Source organism: Herpailurus yagouaroundi, unplaced genomic scaffold (assembly GCF_014898765.1).
Source record: "Herpailurus yagouaroundi ecotype Mexico unplaced genomic scaffold, PumYag 295, whole genome shotgun sequence".
Lineage (NCBI taxonomy): Eukaryota > Metazoa > Chordata > Mammalia > Carnivora > Felidae > Herpailurus > Herpailurus yagouaroundi.
In genome coordinates, this window is record NW_024412512.1 from 2,858,427 (window position 1) to 2,876,510 (window position 18,084).

Below are 18,084 nucleotides of genomic sequence, written 5' to 3' on the forward strand. Positions count from 1 at the left end.
CCCCCCCCCATCCCCCATGGAGCTCAATCCTGGCCAACTCCAACGTATGCACGCAGCACCGAATAGGCCCCCGGGGGGCGAAAGCACCCCCAGTACCTAGCTGCAAACTTAGCACGCGACGCGCCCCCCGGTGTCCCCCCGCCGGGGGGCCCCCCCCCTCACGGCGGGCCCGCCCCCCCCCCCCCCCCCCCCGCGGGGGGGCCCCCCCAAAACCCCGGCCCCGGGGGGGGGGGGGGGGGGGGGCTGGGGCATAAGCCCATGCACTTCGCCCCCAATCCCCCTTCCCGGGCGGCGCCCCCTCCCCGCGCTCGGGATCCAGGGCGCTCCCAGCCTCCGGGCAGCTGCCAACCACCCCCTCCTCTGAAACTTGCGGAACGTCCGCGGCTTCCCGGATCTCCCCTTCCCGAGAGGGCAGAGGTGGGCGCAGCGCCCCCGGCCCGTCCCCGCCCTGCACCCCGTGCGGGGGGCCGCGCCGGGCGCTGACTTACCTCGCGCGGCCGGGCCGGGGCCGGGCCGGGCCGGGGCGCGAGGGGCCGGGGCCCGGAGTTGGGACTGGGCTCCTCGGCCGCTCGCCTCCGGGGTCCGCGTCTCTCGCTCTCCGCCTCTCGCGCTCTCCACTCGTCGCTCCCTCGCTCCGGCGGCGGCGGCGGCGTCACTGCCCCTACAGTAACTGTACAGTACAGCCAAAGCCCCGTATGATGCTCGCGACTCCCTTCCTGGTTTCTCCGAGGGCAAGAGGGGTCCTCCCTTGTCTTAAAGGTGCCGCAGCCGCCGGCCCCCCCCCCCCCGCCCAGCCCCCCCCCCCCCACCCCGGCCTCGGAGGCCAGAACAGGCTCGGCAGGTCCCCTCTTGCCACGTCTCTGCCCTCCCGTGGGGCTTCGCCCGCTGCGCCGGGGAGACCGGGCTGTTATTAGGTTTTGTCAAGTTGGTGGGGGGGGGGGTCCAACCCGCCCCCGGCGCGCCCCCCCTCCTCTGACCTCTCCGCCCCGCTGCGCGGCGCCGTGCCAGCTTGCCAGCTTATCTGGCCCCAGAGCTCCCCGGGGCGCGGGGGGAGCGGGCCCCCCGGGGTGGAGGGGGGTGGGGGCCTCCAGATAAACAGGCCCCCAGCCTCTGCGCAGGGGCGGGTGCGGGGGGGCGCGGGCTTTGCCCCCGACGCCCGGGGCGTGGCAGGATGGCAGCGGGGGCGGGGAGGGCTGTGCGCACTGCGAGGACCGACGCGGGCGTGGGTCGCGGCGGCCTGGGCCGCTGGGGGTGGGGGTGGGGGGGGGGGGGCGCGAGGGAGCGGGGACCCCGGGCCAGGCTCCGGCCCTCCCGGGGCCTCAGTTTGCCCCGCCGCAGAAGGGACCCGGGGGCGGGTTTTCGACTGACGGCTTGGGTCCGCTGGGCTCCCGGGTCCCTAAATGAAACAGCCAACCTGCCTGCCCGCGATTATATAAAAGAGTCGCCTCCGCCCGCTGCGCCAGGGGCGTAGCGGGGGAAGGGGTTGGCGAGGGGCGGGCTGGGCGGTTGTTTTCCCGGCTTTCCGAGTTCCCCCACCCAACTGCGGGCCGCTGGGCTGGACGGGGACCGGGCCCCGGACGTCTGGGTCCTGCGGGCCGCTCGCTCAAGGGTCTGCGTGGCTCCGGAGGGGCAGAGATGGGGAGTGGGGAGGCGTTGGCTCAGCCCGACTTTTTTCCCCTGTCCATTTCTCCCACTTCCTCCCCGGTCGTGGGAGAGGTCCGGCGGGGCACGGGGGAGGGGGAGGAGGGGCCGCGCGGTGAGAACAGCCTGACCCGGCCCGGCCGGCTGCCCGCTTGCACACAGTAGGCGCCTGGGGAGGGCCGGCCGGTGCGGTCAGCCGCGCGAGGGGCTCTGGGCCTCAGTTTCCCCTTCCTCCTTCCCTCGGACGGAGAGGGCTGGCACCTGCTTTATAGCCGCCTTTTACCGAGCGCCTCTCGAGTGGCTGGCTCTGTCCCGGGTCCTGTTTACCTCCATTCTAACATCCAATCGCGTTATAATCATTATTATTTACTGTTACCATCGTTATCACCACCATTACTGGCCCTGCCATGGGTGAAGGGGACGGACGGGGTCTGTCCTTCTCGGACTTCAAAGCTTCCCACCGCCCCTGGTCCTTTATTGCTTCTTCGCCCAACATATTAAAGGCGCCTTTCAACTCCCAAACGGGTTGAATCGGCTTTTGTAATAATAATTTGGCTTCTAGGGGAAACCCGGGAGGCCCCCAGAGGGGAAGTGCCAGACCCAGGACTGAAACCAGCCCCTAGTAGGTAGGAAGGGACTGAGGGAGGGGCCGTGTGGGTCCCGGTGAGGGTGGAACGCGGGGACTTTGCTCTAACGACCCTGCCTGGGATATAAGCCCGTTTTCCTTCCTTAAACCAGCCTGCCATCAGCCTTAGGCCAGGCAGAAAGACAACTTGCAGGTCTCAGGGCTGCGCCTGGACCCCTGCAGACAACTGGAGCTCGGGCCTTGCTCCTCGATGGCCTCGCCCCCTTCCCCGCAAGCTCCACCCTCCGGGTGACTCAGTTTCCCCTCCTGTACCATGCGGCCCTGAATATCCTGCACCGTTTTTCCACAGGGGATAAACCGCTGCAGGAGGGGCAGGGAATGAATATAGACGCGTACAGAAGATTGGCATTGAATCTAAACTTCATTATGCCCTGAGAAGGGGGAGTTACATAATTTCCATCTTACATGTGACAAAACTGAGGCCCAGAGAGGGGCAAGGGGCAAGGGCGTCAAATCCAGCATTCCACCTGACTCTGGACCCTGCCACAAGGGCTGGGGGTGGCTCCTCCAAGGATGTGCCAGGCTGGCATACCCCGCCCCACCCCCCCCCATGCTCACTCCAGTCCCTGCAGTGAAAACAGGAAGGGAGGCAAAGCTGTGTCCTGACCCCCATTCCTCAGACCCTACTCCCTCCCCTCCCCCCACATGACCCAGGTAGATACTATTTTTAGAGTTCATAGAGCATAAGAGATTGAGTTACCGTGTGACCTTGGGCAGGTTACTTAACCTCTCTGATGCTCAGCGTCCTTTAGAAAATGATGACCCGGGGCACCTGGGTGGCTCAGTCGGTTGAGCGTCCGACTTCAGCTCAGGTCACGATCTCGCGGTCCGCGAGTTCGAGCCCCGCGTCGGGCTCTGGGCTGATGGCTCAGAGCCTGGAGCCTGCTTCCGATTCTGTGTCTCCCTCTCTCTCTGCCCCTCCCCCGTTCATGCTGTGTCTCTCTCTGTCTCAAAAATAAATAAAACGTTAAAAAAAAAAATTTTTTTTTTTTAAAGAAAATGATGACCCGGACATCCTAGGGTTGTAAACAGGGGAGAGACAAGGTGGCACGGGTAACGATCTTCAACAGCACAGTGTGGCGGAAGTCGTTAGTACAGCCTAGATGTCATTCTGTCGGTGTTATTACTACTCTTGGGCCACACCCCCCTCCCGTTCCTGGCCAGGGCAGCGCTGGATTGAAACCCACCTTTCAGAGCTGAAACATCCACACGCACTCATAGCGTTTGTTACTTCATCGGCAGAACCCCCACCCCCGTCAGAGGCGTGTCAACCTGACCAGCTCTGTCTTAGCCACAGAGCAATACGAAAATTGACAAATAGCGGGCACTTGTCTCCAAACTAACTCGTTCCAGGGTCGGTGGTAACATCAGTCAGCTCTGCTTTTCTGACTTCTGTCTCCGCCTGCGATGTCGGTCCCCCTGTGCAGCATCGATTGTCAACCCTGAGGTACGGGATGATGACGCCGAGACCCGGAGGAGGAGAAGTTGAATAATTTCCCAAAGACGCACAGCGAGGCATTGGGTGGACGTGAATTCAGGTTGTGTTGGCTAGGCTGCAAATTTGTAGATTTTGAGCAGGTAATTCTTGTCACCATGAGCAGGGATGGCTTCTGGGGGATGCTCTCAGGAGGATGGGGAGCAGGGCCAGAGACCTTCTGTTCACTGTCTTTGATCTGAATTCCGTACCACGCGTATATTATTGTTTTAAGTATTCTCTACGCCCCGCGTGGGGCTCGAACTCAAAACCCCGAGATCAACAGTCACATGCTCTACCGACTTAGCCGGCCAGGCGCCCCAATGCATACGTTATTTGCCATGAAATTTAAGATATCTTTCAAGTAACATTCCTTAACTTTGGTGCTTCAGAGAACACCATCAAGGGAGTGAAAGAAACACCCACCGAAGGGGAGAGAAAGAAGCTTCGCAAATCATAGATACGATAAGGGCCGACTCGTCGGAACCTACAAAGAAATCTGAAACTCGACACTAAAGGCAAAGTGACCAAATTGTTTCCACCGGGCGAAGGATTTTAACAGCCGTTTCTCCAAAAGAGATACATAAACGGACCATAAAGTTCATGAAAAGTTGCCCAACACCATTAGTCATCAGGGAAATGCAAATCAAAACCACGATGAAACACCACCTCACCCCTGCTGGGATGGGGAGAGTGAAAAAGGTCGGTAACAAGTGTCGATGGGATTGGGGAGAGGCCGGAACCCCCGCCCCCCTGCCACCAGCCCCACGAGTGGTGGGAACGCACAGCGGCACAGCTGTGGCACTTCTTCCAGAAGTTAACGGGGGACCCTATGTGTGTATCCAAGAGAAATGACAGCATCTGGCCCACACAGCAACTTGTGCGCGAAAACCCGCAACAGCGTTTGCTTGTAACAGCCCCAAACTCAACACCGTCCAAACGTCCCTCGACTCATGGATGCGTAAACACAACGTGTCCATCTATACACGCCCACGTCACTCGGGTGTGTCCCCCGCGCACGCGCGCATCCCGCGGCCGCGAGCAGGAGCGAGGCGCCCGCCCCCGCCGCCCCGCGGACGGTCCCCGAGCACACGACGCTCAGGGAGGGGACCCCACACGAGAGGCCACGCGGGGTGGGAGTCCGCGGGTGTGAAACGTCCAGAACGGGCTCATCCACGGACGGGAAGGGCGCTCGTGGGGGCCGGGGAGGGACAGTGACTGCTAAGGGGGAACGGGGGTGATGAAAATGTTCTAAGATTAGATTGAAAACCACTGACTTCTATACTCTAAAGAGTGAATATTGGGGTACGTGGATTGTGGACTTTTTTCTTAATTAATTAATTAAAAAAAATTTTTTTTAACGTTTATTTATTTTTGGGACAGAGAGAGACAGAGCATGAACAGGGGAGGGGCAGAGAGAGAGGGAGACACAGAATCGGAAGCAGGCTCCAGGCTCCGAGCCATCAGCCCAGAGCCCGACGCGGGGCTCGAACCCACGGACTGCGAGATCGTGACCTGAGCTGAAGTCGGACGCTCAACCGACTGAGCCACCCAGGAGCCCCAATTGTGGACTTTTAAAACGCAAAGCAACGCCAGTATTCACGGCAGTGTTACTCACAACACCAAAATGTGGAAACCACCGAATGATCCAGTGATAGGCGAATGGATTAACACGCGCAGTCCATCCACACTCTGGAATATTACTCGGCCTTAAAAAGTCAGTACATCCTGCTGCCTGCCACTGCGTGGACGGACCCAGAGGACGCCGTGCGCAGTGACAGGAGCCGGACACAGATGGACACGTCCTGCGCGACCCCGTGCACAGGGGGTCCCCAGAGGAATCCCGTCCACAGAGACAGAGAGTAGACGGTGGGAGCCAGGGGTGGGGCAGGGGGCGGGGAGTCCGTGCTTCCTGGGGACAGAGTCTCAGTTCTGGGGAGATGGAAAGTTCTGGAGACGGATGGCGGGGGCGGCTGCACGACAGTGTGGGGGTCAGTGACTTATGCAGGCAAGAGCGGTTGAAATGGTACATTTTATGCCACGTATGCATGATCACAATAAAAAAGTAAAAAATAAAAAAGAAGTCAACCTGAAAGAGTTAGTGTTGTTTTGAGCACGTGACTGTCCGACTTTATGCTCGGTTAGGCCGGCCGACGGCTGTGTGAGAACCCAACACGGGCCACGGAGAGGCCAGCGGGGATCTGGTGTGGGCATCCGGGGAGCATAGACGGAGGTCACAGCGGCAGCAGGAAGAACGAGTCTGTTTTGTATTTGGGGTTTATTTGTTTATTGAGAGAGAGAGAGAGAGAGAGAGAGAGAGAAAACAAGCAGGGGAGGGGCAGAGAGAAGCAGAGACAGAATCTCAAGCAGGCTCCACGCCGTCAGCACAGAGCCTGACTCGGGCCTCGAACTCACGAACTGCAAGGTCACGGCCTGAGCTGAGATCGGGAGTCGGAAGCTTAACCGACTGAGCCACCGGATGCTCCAGAACGGGTCTGTTCCGCAGGTCAGGTGGAAAAGAGCTGTTGCTGGGTCCGATGTCGGGGGTGGGGGCCCGGGAGGCCTAGCCCCCCCAGGGCTTCCCCGGTCCCCGGGGCGGGGGGGGCAGTGGACATTTGGATAAGGAGTGTCAGGGAGAGGGTGGCCTTGGCTTGGGGGTGTCCCTAGACCTGCCTGTGTGTGTGTGCAAGTGTATGGATACGTTTACTTCTATTTTTGGTCTTAAATATATATAAATGACATAATGCAATTATTTTTAAAGAGGGTTTTTTCTTTAGTGCTTATTTTTTTTTTTTAATTTTTTTTCAATGTTTATTTATTTTTGGGACAGAGAGAGACAGAGCATGAACGGGGGAGGGGCAGAGAGAGAGGGAGACACAGAATCGGAAACAGGCTCCAGGCTCCGAGCCGTCAGCCCGGAGCCTGACGCGGGGCTCAAACTCACGGACCGCGAGATCGTGACCTGGCTGAAGTCGGACGCTTAACTGACTGCGCCACCCAGGCGCCCCAGTGCTTATTTATTTTTGAGAGAGAGATTGAGAGACAGCGCGAGCAGGGGAGGGAGGGGCAGCGAGAGAGGGGGACGGAGGATCCGAAGCAGGCTCTGTGCTGACAGCAGAGAGCTCGAGGTGGGGCCCCAGCTCACGCGCTGTGAGATCACGACCTGAGCCGAAGTCGGGCACTTAACTGACTGAGCTGCCCAGGTGCCCCTATTTATGTATTAAAAAAAATTTTTTTTAATGTTTATTTTTGAGAGAGAGAGAGAGAAAGAAAGAGAGCACTAGTGGAGGAGGCTCAGAGAGAAGGAGATGGAACCCAAAGCGGGCTCCAGGCTCCGAGCTGTCAGCACAGGGCCCGACACGGGGCTTGAACCCACGAACCGCGAGATCGTGACCTGAGCCGAAGTCGGACGCTCAACCGGCCGAGCCACCCAGGCGCCCCTGCAATTAGTTTTGAAAAGACCCACGACCTCCTCCCTCCATCCAGAACCAGCAGGATGGCATTCTTCCAAGGTGTCTCTGACCCCTCCTCTGATAACGACCCTAGAAAATATTAAGTCCCCTTGCTGGCACCTGCTATAACAGGGAACCACAGGCTGGGCACCACAGGACAGCTGAGGCACATACCCTCTCACGTCTGGAGAACGCACGTCCACAGTCAAGGCGTCAGCAAGGCCAGGCTCCCTCCAAAGACCCCAGGGAAGGATGTGTTCCTGGCCTCTCTCCTCGCCTGCGGGAACCTCGAGGGCTCCCTGGCTTGCAGACCGACGGCCGTCTCCCTGCCTTCCCCCCGTGCAAGTCGGTCTCTGTGTCCAAAGGCCCCCTTCTAATGAGGACAGCAGTCATATCGGAGTAGGGGTCCACCCGACTCCAGGATGACCTCACGGTCACTTCACTAAGGACATCTTCTTCAATACCCGTATTTCCCAGGAAGGTCACGTTCTGGGGTACTGGAGATTAGGACTTGGCCATGGTGCGTGCGTGCGCAAAAACACCTCCACCTACCCAGCTAGCTAGCTCTCCCCTGTTGTGTTTACCAGCGACCTGAGTAAAGGTGCTGACGTGCCGAAGGCTAGTGATCGGCCGTTCGGGAGACGCATCTGGAAGAACAGAGAGAGATCTGGATCCAGGGTAGACGACGCAAAACAGCCAAATAAACAGAAGGTCTCCTGGGAGGGCCGTAAAGGTCTGGGCTCGTTCTCAAAAGCCAGCTGAGCAAACGGAGACGAGATGTTCAGTCTGGGCAGGTGAGAAAGTTCTGGAGACGGGTGGTGGGCATGGCTACATCAGTGTGGGAGTATCTGATGCCGCTGAGCTGCACCCTGAGAAAAGGTTGAAAGTGGTGGGGCGCCTGGGGGGGGCTCAGTCGGCTGGGCGTCCGACTTCGGCTCAGGTCGTGATCTCACGGTTCGTGGGTTCCAGCCCCGCGTCGGGCTCTGCGCTGACAGCTCGGAGCCTGGAGCCTGCTTCGGACTCCGTGTCTCCCCCTCTCACTAAGCCTCCCCTGCTTGTGCTCTGTCTCTGCCTCTCTCTCAAAAATAAATCAACGTTAAAATAAAAAAAAAGAAACTCAAAACCAATAGCATAGCCGGGCTTCTGAAAAAGTTAATGTGATTTCAGGTCATAATATTGGAGGTCTAATGCTCAGCCCAAGGGAGGTGGTGGTCTCACCAAACCATTCGGGGACAAGACCAAGATGGGGAAGGGAGACAGGAAGCCACGTCCCACAAGGAAAGACAGACAGACTGACAGCCAGGCCTACCTCACCGGGGGTTCTCTGTGGGGCTGACCTGCGGAGGACAGAATTGATTCTGGGGTGGACCAGAGGGAGGGATGACAGACCAGCTCGTGTCCCATCTGAGCCTCCGCCCGCTGCCCGGCCTGGCCAGCCGCGCTGGGTCTGGTCCGCTCACGGTCCGCTCTGGCCCCAGACAGGCAGATGAGTTCCACAGTTCTGATTCCATCTAGCTCCAAAGCGCCCAACAGGGTTGCTGAGGCCTGAGTCAGAGAATGCAGAGCAAAGTTCGGTTCCTAAAATGATGTTGGTGTTTGTACAGCCGTGTTCACAGTGGCCAAAAGATGCAGGCAACCCGAGTGTCTGTTGACGGATGAGGGAAGAACACAGTGCGGTCCAGCCACACGCTGGAATATTCCTCAGCGCAGAAAGGAAGGACGTCCTGCCGCCTGCCACCGCGTGGACGGACCCGGAGGCCACTGGGCGCAGGGACAGGAGCCAGACACAGAAGGACACGTCCCGCGTGACCCCACGCATGGGGGGGTCCCCAGAGGAGTCCCGTCCACCGAGTCAGAGAGTGGATGGTGGGAGCCAGGGGTGGGGAGGCCGTGCTTCATGGGGGCAGGGTCTCAGTCTGGGGAGATGGAAGGTTCTGGAGACGGATGGCGGGGGCGGCTGCACGACAGTGAGTGCCCTTGATGCCCCTGAGCTGTGCGCTTGGAGATGGTGACGATGGTGACGTACGTAGATTTTACACAATAAAAATATCAGAGTTCGGCTCTCTCTCTCTCTCTCTCTCTCTCTCTCGTTCTATTAAGACTGAAAAAAGAAAAGCCAAACACATCAGGGTCCGGCTGCACAGAGGCCGCCCTTTTCTGTCCACCCAGCAAGGGCACAAACTGCTTCCTCCAACCACAGGGACGGGACGAGAGGCCGGCCTCTGGCGCCCGCCTTCGAGTGTCCTGCTGGGGTCGTGGTGCTGACTCCGTGGGCAGGGGCCCTGCGTGTCAGGTGCGCGGGCACCCAGAAGGCCTGGGGGCCGCCACCAGCCAGCCAGCCCCTCCGCAGGGCTCCCGCGGTGGCCGGTAAAGCCTCCTCCCAGTCAGGCTCCTCCCAGATCCCGGGGCTCCTCCCAGAGGTGCTCCTGGGGAAGAGCTAACATTTAACCAGCACGCCCGGGGTGGCCAAACCAGGTGTGCAAGTACCGGGAACACTTCAGTACTTGTTGGCAAATCGAGGCCGCGTGGAGCGCCCGACTGCCCCCGGCGCCCGGAGGCCTCCCCCGGCACAGCCCCTGAGCCTCACAGGGGAAATCTTTTCCGAGCAGCAGCCTCTGAACTCTCAGCGGCTGGGGAGATGCCTGGCCCATTTGTACCTTGGGGAGGGGGGGGGGGGCTAGTGCACCTCACTTAGGCAGTTTAGACTTGGTCTGGGAGCTAGAGGAAGGCGGGTTATTTTGGCCCTCCCGCTGTCCCTTACGCCACCTTGCCGCTCAGTATTCCTACCTGTGCAATGGGCCCTTGCACCTAGCTCTGGCCTCTCTCTCCACCTGCGTCCTGGCCTCCTGGATGCCCCGCTCGCTCCCAGGTTGGATGGGGACCCCCTGGGGCCTCTCAGAACCTTGACAGAGCGCTCCAGCGCTCGGGGTGGCCAGTCTGCCTGCCTTTGGGGCCTGGGTCAGGGCTCAGTCTCTGCGGCTCTCTCCCCGGCCTGGCCCCACACTGTAAGAATTTGCTTAGGGCGGTGGGTCACGTGAGTCAGGCTGCTATCCCCACCCGCCTACCCCCCCCCCCCCCCCCCCGGGGGGGGGGGGGGGCATTAGTGGTTGTGACCCTAAGGGGTGGCTCGCGGCTTGGAGGGTTGGGGCCAGGGATGCTGCTGAGCCCCCCGCGACGTTCAGGCCCTCCCCCGCCCCCCCCCCCCGCCCCCCGGAGAATGATGCGGCCCCAAACATCCACGGTGCTGAGGGCGAGAAACCCTGGCCTGGGTCTAACTTCAATCCTGCCTGCTGCTAAGCGCGCCTGGAGCCTCTCCCTCTGGGTGCTCGGCAGGAGGATAAAGCGCTGCCCCCTGGCTCTCCGCGACCCGGGACTTGAGCCCCCTTGCTGCGCTCTGCCCCCTCTGCCCCAGAGAGGCGGCCGGTCTCGCTCCGGGGCTCCCTGCTCTCTGTCCGTGCGATGGGCCTGAAACCGGGCGGTGACGGGACGCCTCAGGGAGGGGCCCCGTGGGTCGACTTCGCCTCCGTGACCCCAAGGGGACGAGGCCGGGTCCTGGCCCTGCGCCCCCCACCCCCTGGGAGGCGGCGGGCAGAGGAGAGCAGGCCGCGGGGGGCGGGGGCGGGCGGCAGGACGAGGCCGCACTTCTGGTCCGAGTTCTTTCTTTTTTTAAAATCAGCGCAGTTGAACGCCAGGCTCCGCCCTCCATCCGGCGCCTGCCACGTGGGCCGCCCGGCAGCCGCCCCTGTCCCCCGGCCCTCCTGGGGCTGGCCGGGCGGGCTGAGGCTTCGGTTTCACTTTGCTGTCACCGGACTTCACTTTCGGGCAGAGCCACAGCGGCCGAACGAGGGGTGGAGAGAGCACGGGGCGGCCGTCAGGTACAGGGTCCCGCCGGGCGCCACCTGCAGCTCCCTCTCCCCCCACTCTTGGGGTCAAGGTCAAGGGGTCAAGGTCAAGTTCTCCACGTGACCTCGGGCGGGGCGGGCAACCTCCTCCCTCCGGGCTCCTGCCCCCACGCCCGCCGCCTTGAAGTGGGGCCGAGGGTCACGTCCACCAGAGAACGCCAAGGACAGCCCCGCGATGTCCCCAGTGGGAGCCGGTGGGGCGGGGTGCAAGGCAGAACAGGATGTCATGTCAGCTGACGTCACCCAGCAAGGGACCCTTGGCCCAGAAACCGCTAGGAAGGAGGCTCCATGTGGTCTGAGCCCCGGCCTGGATGTGTGTGCTGGGGGCGGGGGGGGGGGGGAGGACAGTGTCCCCGAGGCCACCTGCCACCACGGCATCTGTCTGGCAGCCCCAGGCTGGCGGCCCAGCTGCTCTGCTTGCTTTCCGGCACACCTGCCTGTCTCAGGGACTCGGTGTTTTCGTCTGTGAAATGGGCGTGGCCTTGCGCCTCAGTCCCACCCGCCCCACCCAGGACCCTGCGGCCCTTCCGCGGAGTCGGGTGGTCCACAGCCCGGGAACAGAGCCACTGCCTTCCCAGCCAGGGAGGAACCGGGCCCCGTCACCTCTCCCCCGGCAGCTCAGGGCCCAGGGCCTCGTGGAGGACTCGCCAGACAGGACCGGGGAGTCACCTGAGGCTCCGGCAGGATAGAGCGTGAACCAATGGGAGAGGGTGGTTTGCTTTTTTAATAACAGCTTTATTGAGATATAATTCACATACTGTACAGCTCACCCACTTCAAGAGTACAATTCACTGGTTGTTAGTACGTTCACGCGTTCACAGAGCTGTGCAACCGCCACCACTAATTCTGGAACATTCCATCACTCCAAAAGCAGCCCTGTCCTCATTAGCTGTCATCCCCACCCCGCCCCCGGCCCCCGGCCCCCACGAGCCCCGTTCCCGTCCGTGGATGAGCCCGTCCTGGACGTTTCACACACGCAGACCCACACCCCGCGTGGCCTCTCGTGGCCGGTTCCCTCCCTGAGCGTCGTGTGTTCGGGGTCCGTCCGCGGGGCGGCCGGGGTGGGTGCCTCGCTCCTGCTCGCGGCCGAGGGGCGTGCGCGGGGGACACGTGCATCTGTGGACGTGCGCGTGCGCGGTGGATGCACCCGAGGGGCGTGCGCGTGCGCGGGGGACACACCGTGTGTACCTGTTTTTCAGCTGCTGGACGTCTGGACTGTTTCCAGCCCGGGCTACCGTGAATCCTGCTGCTGTGAACGAGGGCAGGTGTTGAGGTGACCAACACAAAGTGTTGATGAGAGCGTGTCCGCCCACGGTGAGTGATGTTCGGGGACCCTGCGTTTTGCGGGGTGAGGGGCACCCAGGGGAGGTGCCCTGGCACCCAGGCTCTCCAGGTCTCTGCTGGGCTCCGGGGAACCCCTTCCCTGCCCCGTAGGTTGGCCCCGCCATGAACCCGGAAGGTCCCCACTGAGGACACCAGAGGCTCCCGGAACCTCAGGGGCTGGCGGACACAGGGCAGGGGCCAGGCGGGCCGGAAAGCGGTCCCTTCCCTGTAAGGCAGAGGGTTGCAGGGCTATGGTGAGCTGAGCAGACCAAAGGGAGAGGTGGGGAAGGGAGGGGAGAGGCCGGGAGGGGAAAGAGGGTGGCACAGGGGTTTCCTCCTCGCCCACGTGGGCCGGTGGCCCCCCCCCCCCCGCACCTGTGCCTGTGTCCTGCCCCACCTTGGGCACGGCGTCCCCAGGCAGGGAAGGAGACGGAGAAATCAGTTACAGTGTCCGATTCTGTCATCCGGGAGCCACCTGCTAGTTGTTTGTTTGTTTGTTAATTTTCTTTAATGTTTATTTATTTTTAAAAACTCTTCTAATATTTATTTATGTTAGAGAGACAGAGACAGAGCGCCAGTGGGGGAGGGGCAGCAAGAGAGGGAGACACAGATTCTGAAGCGGGTTCCAGGCTCTCAGCTGTCAGCGCAGAGCCCGACGCGGGGCTCGAACCCGCGAACCGTGAGATCATGACCTGAAGTCAGCCGCTTAACCGACTGCGCCCCTCGCAGGCTCCCCGCCTTTGATGTGGGGTAAGACAGGGAACAGCTTTTTGATGTGGGGTAAGACAGGGAACGGCACACCCAGGCGATCACCCAGGCATGCCTCCCCACCCCCAACCTCAGGACCCCCGCCTGGGCCTTGCTAACTCCCCTCCCAGGTCCTGGTGCCGAGACCCCACCCCTCGGTGGACCGGCCAGAAACCCAGCCCCGGTCCAGGTGTCATCCGCAGGGAGACTGAGTACTAGGTCTGCTCATGTGCTCAGTGGCCACTTGGACGCCATCTTGTAGGGAGATGTCCGTTCACATCCTCTGCCCGTTTTTTCGTTGGGAAAACTGTTGGTTGTCCAGTTGTAAGGACGCTTGCTTCGCACATCCTTACAACTAGACCCGCCTCCCGTGTACAAGATTTGCAAATATTTCCTCCCACTCTGGGGGCTGTCTCTGGATGGTGCCCTTTCACGCACCAGGTTAGTTGTGATCAGTCCAAGTTCACCTGCTTTTTTTCTCCTGCTGCCTGAGTTATGTCCGTATCATGGTGAAGAGCCCGCCAGCAAGTCCCAGGCCACAAAGACGGGAGACGGAGAAATCACACCAGCAGTGGTGCTGAAGGTTCCCGGGAAGGTCTGGCGGCCCTTGAGGGGGGGGGTGGGGGGGGAGGGGAGAGGGGAGAAGGGGAAGGAGAAGGCTGTCCTGAGCTGGGATGTTTGTCCTGAGCCTGAAGTTTGAGCAGGATTTGGGGGTGGAGAGGGGTGACGGAAGAGAGAACCTTCCAGAACCGGGGAACAGCAGGTGCAGACAGGGAGGCCAGAGTGAGTGGCCTCATCCCCAGGACCCCTGGGCAGCCCCTGCACCTGCACCCTGGGTCCCCGGGGAGGGGGGCAGCTGGCATGAGGGTGCTGACGTGGCTGTGCTTAGAGAGCTTCTGGGTCCCCGTGGAAAAATCCAAGCCCGTCACTGGAAGAAAGGAGCGGGGTGTCAGGACAGCGGTGTGGCGACTGACCCCTGCACGAGCTTGCACGTGAGTGGAGGGGGGAATACAGCCACCTGGGGTGGGGAAGCAGGGGAGACGCCCTTGGCCTTGAGAAGGTGAATTCTGAGCAGACGCCCACCAGTCAGTGAGCAGGAACCGGGCAGGCGCAGAGGGAACAGAGTGTGACAAGGCTCAGAGGGGAGCAGAACGGGGACCACGGGGGCAGCGGACAGCGGTGCTGGGTGGGCTTGGTCTTTTGGGGGACAGGGAGGACGGCACAGCTTCTCAGGAGCCAGCCTTGACTTCCACACGAGGCAGGCCCCCTGGACCAGGGTATTTGTGGAGGGACGGACCTCAGGGCTGGGCCCCAGGGGAGGAAGAGGGGGGGTCTCCAGTCCAAGGCCTTGCCCTGGACCCAGCTCTCCGTGACTTGTTTTGCAATCAGAGGCCCGGCCCCCCTGTCAATCCATGAATGTCCCCTCCGGCACGGTTGGCAGGGCCCCCAAGGGGACGGCCACCCTTGGGACTGGACCCCCGTGCTGGGCTCTGTGCATCGTGTTCCCCGTTAACTCGTCTTCCTGAACCCCTTCGTGTGACACGACCGCCTGGCTCGCGGGTGGCAGCCGGCCCTGGCACAAACCACCGGTGTCTTGGCCAGACGTTCAAGCGACCTGGCTCCCCGCTCGGCCCCCACCCAGTCCCGTGCCCAAGGCCAGCGGGACGTTGACATGGCAGCCGCTGTCCCGGCCTCCTTGTGTCCCACCACAGTGACGGAGATGAAAGGGTCAACGCCAGGCACAGTGGGGGCCTCGTGACCCCAGGTTCCTTCCCACGTCTACTGGGGGGTGGTCACTGCTCTGCTGGACAGTCGTGAAATATTCTGAACCCCGTCTCCCTGCCTCGCCCCCCGCCAGGCCCATCTCCAGGGCCCGTGTTCTAGGGCCCCACTGCCCAGCTTTGCTCCCTGCTTGGGGGGGGGGGGGGGGGGTGCCCTCCCTGCCCCCGAGGGCCCTCGGCGACCCTCGTGTGTAGCCAGTTCTTGGAGAGAACAGCCAGTCCGTGGGGTTCTGCCTCGCTCTGCCTTCAGGCTGGAGGGCGCTGGGAGTTGCGTCCAGCTCTGTGGCCGGGCCGTGGACCCCACCGCAGAACAGCCCGGGGAAAAGACGGTGACCGAGTGCGGAGCAGGCAGGATGGCCGGAGTCTGGCCCGGGCCAGGTTGGACCCTCCACGTGGGTCCCAGGTCACCTTGGGCAAGTCGCGCAGCCTCCGTGGGGGTCAGAGAGGAAGGACAGGGATCCCGAGGGCTGCTGAACGTGTCGCCCACGTTATGGGGTGCGGCCGGGGTGAAGGGAGAGGGTCTGCTCTTTCCTGGGGGAGGGGCAGCCTGGGCTGACCCCCTGTGCGGGCGGGGCGGGGAGCCAAGGGAGGCTCCCTGGGGGGCAGGACCCTCCCTGAGGCCACTGAGCTGGGCGGGCGGGCCGCAATGCGGTGGGGCTCCCGGGGTCCCGCGGCCACCACCCTGGGGTGGGTGTCTCACGGGAGGAGCCGGGGCTGCGGGCCGAGGTCCCTCCCTCACCTGGGGCCTCTGGTTCTCCAAGTCCTTCCCTCCGGGGCCCCCCTCCGTCCCCTGGGAAGGCCGGGCAGAAACCCGAGACTGAGCCTCGGCCCGGTTCAGGCGGCCGTGGGGCCCAGGCCTCTCCCTCCGGCCCTCCTTCCTCCTCCTCCCTCCTCCTCGGGAGCCAGCCCTGCGTTGCCATGGGGATGGCCGGCCAGGCGGGTCCTCCCCCCACCTGGCCTGGGGCGCGCACACCTGGTCAGCTCCGAGCCCGGGAGGGGGGCGGGCCGGGCCCCTTCCCCTTCCGCCCCCCCCCCCCAACCCCGCGGCGGACCCCGCTTTCTGGGAAACCCTGTCACAGTTTCCTCTGACCTCCGTTAACCCGGAGTCCGCGGCCCACAGAGGGAGGCCGAGTTCCGCCTCTGACCTGAGGCTTCCTGCCGGGGGCACACACCTCCACCCCGGCTGCTGGCTGAGCGCGCTCCTCCCAACTCCCCACCTTCCAGTAGGTTCTGGGCCACCTCTGCCCACATCCCTCCTGCCACACGGCATCCCCGGTTGTGGACGCGGGAAGTCTAGGCAGGGCTGCGGGGACGCAGACGAGGCAGGCGCTGACCTTTGCTGGCTGGGCGACCGTGGCCTCTTGGACCGTCGAATTGGGGAAGGGGTTGGGGCTGAATGAGGCTCCCCCCCTGGGCAGTGTCCCCTGGGGTGGGTCGACCCCTGCAGAGGTCGGCCTGGGCGCTCTGTGGGCCGAGCAGCATCCCGGGCTCCCGACCCCCTCCCCCCCATACCAGGAACACCTTGGTCATGACAACCACAGACGTCCCCAGACACCGCCCTGTGTCTCTTGGGGGGCAGGACTGCCCTAGGTGAGACTCCCTGGGTTAGGGGCCTCCACTGACCCCCCCCCCCCCAGGAGACTGCCTTCCACGATCACGTGACCACTGAGGTCCTGCGCCCCTTTAAATACACACACTGAGGGGCTCGGTCGCTGGAGCAGGAGCCTCGTGGTCTCGGGGTAGAGAGTTCGAGCCCCACGTGGAGCTGGCTTAAAAATAAATAATAAATACACACACACAGACGCACTGAGTGGGCGGGAGAGGGGGGAGTCACGCGGGGCTCACCCTGGCTTGCGCCGTCTGACCCCTCAGGGATCTACCCTGAGGTCTCGTGGGAGCAGGGCCCGGACTCTGCTGCTTTCCCAAATAGTTAACGGAGGGTCTCCCTCCCCTCACCCGCCGCTGGCCACCGCGGCCATTCGCGACCCTTCTCCGCGGGGCGCCCCGGGCACTACTGGGCAGCGGCCTCCCCGGCCCCACCTCCCGTGGGACAACCACAGGTGTCCCAGGCGTGGCCCTGTGGCCCCGGGTTGAGGGGCCGAGGTCATCCCCATGGAGAGCTGGGCCTGTGCTGCCCAACACCGCCCCGGGCTGCGGGTGGCACCGGCACGTGCCGGGTCTGAGATGTGCCGTGAGGGCAAAACACCTACCAGGTCCCCAAGACTTCGTGGCGGCGGGGGAGGGGGGAGGAGAACGTCAAAGACCACGCTGCTCGGGGCGCCTGGGTGGCGCAGTCGGTTGGGCGTCCGACTTCAGCCGGGTCGCGATCTCGCGTGATCTCCCGTGATCTCGCGTGAGTTCGAGCCCCGCGTCGGGCTCTGGGCTGACGGCTCGGAGCCTGGAGCCTGTTTCCGATTCTGTGTCTCCCTCTCTCTCTGCCCCTCCCCCGTTCATGCTCTGTCTCTCTCTGTCCCAAAAATAAATAAACGTTGAAAAAAAAATTAAAAAAAAAAAAAAAAAGACCGCTCATTCTCCCATAGGGGACACAAGGTAACACGGTGACATTCTGCCTACAGTGGGGCCAATCAAACGGACCCTGCAGTTACCTTCCCGTTTGTTTCCTGGGCATGAAGCGCGGCTGAGAGGTTAGATCTCCCAACTGCGTGACGTGCACGGGGCCACCGGGACCCCGCACACCTCCTTCTGCTCCGCCTTGCGGGCCCTGGGGCTCCTCACACCGGGAAGGGGACGCGGGCCACAGGGCTGGACGGAGCGGGACCGGAGGCGCAAACGCCACGGGCAAGAGCCCGGCTCTCCGGGGACGTAGAGGACGGCGCGCGTGCTCGTGTGCAGTACGGCTCCTACGGAGGAAGACATCCCGCCGGAAGAAGCTTCCACACCAACGGGCCCCCCGCTCGGGATTTCCTTCCTCCAAACCAAGCGCCAAAAACCAAAAGTGGAGAAAACACGAAACCAACGAAGGGAGCGCCCAACGCGCAAGATCCCAAAACGATTCCTTCCGTGACTGGTTTGTTTTTGGACCACGAGGTCAGACAGCGGGGGTGTCAGGGGTCACCAGCGTCGCCCCCGTGTGTCCACGGGAGCCCTGGACACGGAG

At 62.5% G+C, this 18,084-nt stretch overlaps 1 protein-coding gene and 1 long non-coding RNA gene across 3 annotated transcripts in view; one reads left to right on the plus strand and one right to left on the minus strand.

Annotated features, from left to right (window-relative positions):
• Positions 1-845, minus strand: part of ZBTB7A (zinc finger and BTB domain containing 7A) — a 15,209-nt gene extending 14,364 nt beyond the window's left edge. The window contains exon 1 of the mRNA XM_040461977.1: positions 489-845. The gene's annotated coding sequence lies outside the window, so the exon portion shown is untranslated. The remainder of the gene's footprint in view (positions 1-488) is intronic.
• A 10,086-nt stretch (positions 846-10,931) lies between these two features.
• Positions 10,932-13,030, plus strand: LOC121021467 (uncharacterized). Of its 2 annotated transcripts, none has more exons than XR_005786550.1 (3): positions 10,932-11,088; positions 12,315-12,429; positions 12,550-12,982. It is a non-coding gene; the product is annotated as an uncharacterized LOC121021467 (long non-coding RNA). The 2 variants fall into 2 exon arrangements; XR_005786549.1 differs by lacking the exon at positions 12,550-12,982 and adding an exon at positions 12,999-13,030 and having other exon boundaries at positions 10,933-11,088.
• The last annotated feature ends 5,054 nt before the right edge of the window (positions 13,031-18,084 follow it).